This window comes from Lynx rufus, unplaced genomic scaffold (assembly GCF_022079265.1).
Source record: "Lynx rufus isolate CCGP_SWC_20201006 ecotype Redwood Valley unplaced genomic scaffold, mLynRuf1.p SCAF_24, whole genome shotgun sequence".
Taxonomy (NCBI): domain Eukaryota; kingdom Metazoa; phylum Chordata; class Mammalia; order Carnivora; family Felidae; genus Lynx; species Lynx rufus.
In genome coordinates, this window is record NW_025814839.1 from 18,228,510 (window position 1) to 18,233,778 (window position 5,269).

A 5,269-nucleotide genomic window follows, 5' to 3' on the forward strand; every position below is an offset into this window, starting at 1 on the left:
AGGACAGAGCACAGGGACCAGGTGAGGGGACTGGGAGTGTGGGGTGGGATGAGCCTGAAGTTTTAAATCAGTGGTCAGGGAAGGAGCTAAGAGAAGGAGCTGTGGGGATGGCTGGAAGGAGAGTGTTTCAGATAGAGGGAATGGCCAGTGTAAAGGTCCTGAGGTGGGCGTGTGATTGGTGTGTTCAAGAAAGAGTTAGAAGGCCTGTGAGGCTAGGGTGAAGGTAGGGATGAAGATAAAGGGATTGGGGGCAGATTGAGTGGGGCTTTGCAGGCCATGCCTCTCTGCAGGGACATGGGAGCCATGGAAGGATTTAGAGCAGGGGAGGGGTGTGACCTGACTTAGGTCTTAACAGGTACTCTGTGGTTGCTGTAGTGGGCAGGCATGAACCCCAGAGGAGACCAGGTGGTGCCAGTGAGGGTGGTGGAGTATGGTGCCTCCTGGCTGTATTTGAAGGGAAAGCTGGTGGGATGTGCTGGTGAGTTGGGTGTGAATGTGAAGACAGAGTCAGGAATGGCTCCTCGGTCTGGGACTGCTGATACCTGGGGAGGAGAGGCTGCTGGAGATGGGGCAGGGGAACTCGGGGATCAGGGTGGAAGATCAAGATATGGAAACTAAGTAATTTAGTCCTCAAAATCATCCTATGTGGTATGATGTTTTTATGTGTTCTCATCTTATAATTTGAGGAAACTGAGGCCCAGAGAGGACAAGGGATGTGTGTGGTCAGTAGGTAGCTGTGCAGGAATTTGATTCCTGCTTATTATCTACCTTGCTGAACTACAGGGATCTGGACATAAGAGAGGTTAGATTGAACCTGGGCTCTGCTCTTGGTCACTGGGTGAGATAGTTAAGCTCTCTGAGCCTCAGTGATACTATCTGTAAAATGGGACAACAGTAGTAGTCAGATCATAGAGTTGTGAAAATGGTATCATTAGTTAGCAGTCAGGGCATATGTCTGCTACTCCTCTGAGGAGGAGGGGATGGGGGCGGGGGCTTGCTTCTCCCTGTCTCCCATACCCTGAGCCCAGAGGCCCACTCCAGACCACAGGCTCCAACAGTCTGATTACAGGACAGGCAGCAAGTGTAGGGCTGACTGGCATGGCCAGACTCCTGGCCCAGGCCATGGAGGACCTTGGCTTTAACCCCCTCTGTTGTGTGGTGGCCTCTCCTGTTCCTTGCAGGACCAAGGGAAGTCACAGAAACTGCTGGAGGGACAGGAGGTTTGGGCTATGGTTTGGGCTATGTCCTGGACCCATTCCCACAGACCCTGGAAGCCACTCTGGTGTATAGAATGCTGTGCCCCCAGTGCAGGCATGGTCTTGCCTGTGGCCAGTGGGCACATGGCCAGATTTCTTGCCTTCACTGCTGGGTGCCAGGGGATAGTGTTGTTGGCCTTGGTTGCAGATGGAGGTCAGATGATGGCCAGGGAGTATTCAAGCAAAACCCTCACTGGCAGGACTCAGCCCTGGCACCAGGCAGCTCAGGGGCTGGTTGGGTCTACTCAGAGCTCTGCAGGCTAGATTGAGCCTGTGAGCACAGCCTGGCTGAGTGAGTGACCCACAGGGGTCCTGAGGCTGCTCTGTCCCGATGTGGATCCAACCATGATTGACTGCTTGCTCCTGTCCCGGCTGTGGGACAAGTGACCCTGAGCTGCCTCCCGTGCCCTCCATGAGAGAAACCAGAAAGCCCCAGAGGGCCTGCTTTCCAACCTTGCCTCCATTATGCTGCTCATTGCCTGCCCTGTGCCCGGCAGCTCTCAGTGAGCCAGCTCTTGGCCCCGGTGTCTGGGGGCTTGGCTCCGGTCACTGCACTGTCCTTGGCCCCACAGCAGCTGCAGCCCTGGAGCCTGACGTTCCCTCCCGTGGAGCAGGTGAGCCACTGCCTGCAGCCTGTTCACGTGCGGGGCATAGACGGGTCTCCCCACTGACTCCTCAACCTTTGCCCAGGACTGTGGAGTGTGGCCTAGTGGAACCATGAGGCTGTGATGGAAATTTTTATTCCAAGTGTGACTGACCAAGAGCTGTTGGAGAGTTTGGGGCAGGGTGTGGAACCTGACCAGGACCTTTTTCTGAGACTTCTTCCTCCCATCTCCCCTGCTCCTGGCTACCACTGCCCCTGCTTTCCATCCTCTTCCACTTCCAAGGGCACTGAGCAGCTTTGTACAGCCCTTTGAGACAGGGCTTGGAACTCATGCTGAGGTCCTCTGGGGCCGGTGCAGTCCAGACGTTTCTTTTGGCTAAGAGAAATCTCGGCCCTTCTGACATGAACACTTCCGCTCCAAGGCCTAGGCACCTGGGACGTCAATACCTCTTACAGGGCTATTTAGTGCTAGTGACAAGCCCCTCTCTAGGCAGGGACACGAGTGATTCCTGGGGCAGCTTCAAGCTCCAGGCAGGAGCTGGTCGCATGTGATGGGCTTTTGTGCAGCAGGTCCCCATGAGGACTGCTTGTTGTGCCTTAGCTCCGGCTGCAGGCCACGGGGGTGGCTAACCCACATCCGTTGCTGCCGGAGCACCCAGCCTTTCGGACACGAGACGCCTGTGTGTGGGGCTCTGTAGACTGCCGCTGGCAAGTCCCGTCTCCTCACCCGGGAGACTCCTACCCCAGACTTCTTAGGAAGTAAACATGGTGAGGTGGTGCTTGGCACGATGCCCAAGGCCGGGCATGTCATGGTTGTTTGGGCCTCAGGGTGTGCACCCTGGCTCTGATGCTTCAGACACCTGCCAAGGCTGAGGCGGGAGCCTCCTGAGCCCCTTGGAGGAGGAGCACTGGTCTGTGTGGCTGGACCGCAGTGAGCAAGGCTGAGCAGGGCCGCTGAGGTCACAGGGGCCTCTGGGGCCAGATGGAGTAGGGCCTTGTGGGTCACGGCAAGTGCAGTGGAAGCCCTTGGAGAGTTTCTAGAATTGCAGGGACTTAAAGTGTCAGGAAGTCACTCTGGCCTCTGTGAGGCAAGGGCTGGAGGGGCCGAGGGAAGCGGGGAGCTCAGTGAGAGGCAACAAACTCGAGGTGGGAGGCCTGGGTGGTTTATACTGTCCTGTACTTGGAAGAGAGCCTGCAGGGCTGGGTCGTGGCTGGGGCTGGGGCAACATGAGACAACTTAGGAGGCAAGGAGGACCGTGAGGTTCCGGATGAGCTGAGGCGGAGGGAGAAGCTGGCTCCCGACCTGCTGTAAGCCCGTCAGACACCCAGGAGCTGGCGCCTGGGAGATCAGCCAGGCGGTGAGAAGGCCTTCCCTGGTTGAGGTTGAGAGATCAGAAGAGGAGGGGCAGCAGCCATCAGAGGACTGAGAGAGAAGCATTGACTTGGAACCACTGTGGTCACTGGGGACTTTGAGAACTACGGTATCAGTAGAAACAGACGACTGATTGGAAGTGGGTTCTAGAAAGGGAGAGGAGGTAGGCACTAGGGGAATAGAAAAGTGGCTTGGTATCTAGAGGGGCTGATGAGAGGTTTCCCAAAGATGGGAAAAGAAATGCCTATTCATGAGAAATGACCAGGTAACGTTAAAAGACAAAGCCATAGAGATGTTGAATGTATGCCTAGGTGGGCTGGGAAAGTGCAGAGGACCTGTCCCCATCTGCCCCCGAGGAGCACAGGCGAGTCCTGTGAGCAGTGAGGGGCATATGAGCTCCTCAAAGGTTTCCCAAGGTCTTGCTCTCATTGGGCAGGGGATGGAGGGGAAATAATTTATTCCAAATTCTTATGCCTGCCCCTAGCAAAGGTGGCAATCTCTCCTTGATGCTTCAGACACTAGCTGGCTTTTTAAATATTTTTTTAAAGTTTATTTTTATTTAGTTTGAGAGAGAGCAGGGGAGGGGCAGAGAGAGGGGGAGAGAGAATCCCAAGCAGGCTCTGCACTGCCAGCCTGGAGCCCAACTCCAGGCTCAGAATCACAAGATCGCAATTTGAGCCAAAATCAAGTCAGGCACTTAATCGACCAAGCCACCCAGGGGCCAAACACCCTTTTTTTTTTTTTTTTAGCTCCAAAAAACCAGAGTAAAAATTTCATACATGTTAACTTTTGAAATACGGAATAACATAAATGCTAAGAGAAAAGCTGGCGATGTTATTCTTGGGAGTAAGTAGGAGTTACACAGGACTCGGGCTCACTGAGCATCATATTATATGCAGGGTACTTCAGAGCCAGGAGTCCTAGTTTTCAACATCCCATTTCCAGAAGACCTCCCCACACAGAGGTCAATCAGGACTACGTGCGCAGCCCTGCCCTAGCTGGTCTTTTTTTTTAATGTTTATTTTAGAGAGAGAGAGAGAGAGCGCACAAGGAGGAAGGCAGGGGCAGAGAAAGAGGGACAGAATCCAAAGCAGGCTCCACTCTGTCAGCGCAAAGCCTGATGCAAGGCTCAAACCCACAAATTTTGAGATCAGGACCGGAGCCGAAGTTGGACACTCAGCCGACTGAGCCATCCAGGCGCCCCTAGTTGGTCTTTTTTGACTTGGTATGTTAAGGCCTACATTTCTTTCCAGTGCATCTGGTGATTAACTTATTCGTAGACTGGATTACACACAGTTGCTTACTTGGAAAATCTCATCCCAGATAGGCACATCAGAGCCTCAATCTCCGAATGCCTGAAATCACCCACACGCAGGAAGGAATCCAGACTTAAATCTGGCCTGGACCTTTCTCTTCATGTAAGTCCAAGAAGAGACCAGACTCACCAAAAAGACATGGAGGCGAAGGGTCTGGGGCTCTTCTCCCTAACAATTTCAGAAGCACGCCCACGGGAAAAAGGCCTGGCCTCTGACGTTGCACAACCAACCGGGGAGAGCTGAACAGTGGCCTCTATTTACCAAGTTCTCGAACCCTGACCCTGTAACATCAAGGAAGTGTCCCATCATGGAGGAGAAAGTAAAAATAAAATGGTTCCCGTTAGCAGTCACTGAAACAGACCTTCATTCTGAAGCGTGTGGAGCCTGACTCAGAAAGCCACTAAGCCTGGAAGCGGCAGTCACCCGTGTCCGTGTGACCAAAGGGGACATGCCTAGCCATAGCAACGGGCCCTGACACAGCGCTCCTCCCTACAAATCAGACGGACCCGGGCTAGATGTCCCCATCTGCAGATACAGCTCAGGGTCAGAGTGACACCTTGGCTCCGTGCTGGCAGCACCATGACTGACATGGCACCGTTCTTTGTTTTCACGTCCCGACCAGGTTTTCCCTCACAGGACACTTGAAGGAGCGGTTATCTGGCGGGTCGGGGCGCACTCCAAGGAGACAAAGCAGCGACTGTGGAACAGAGGCCGAGAAGGA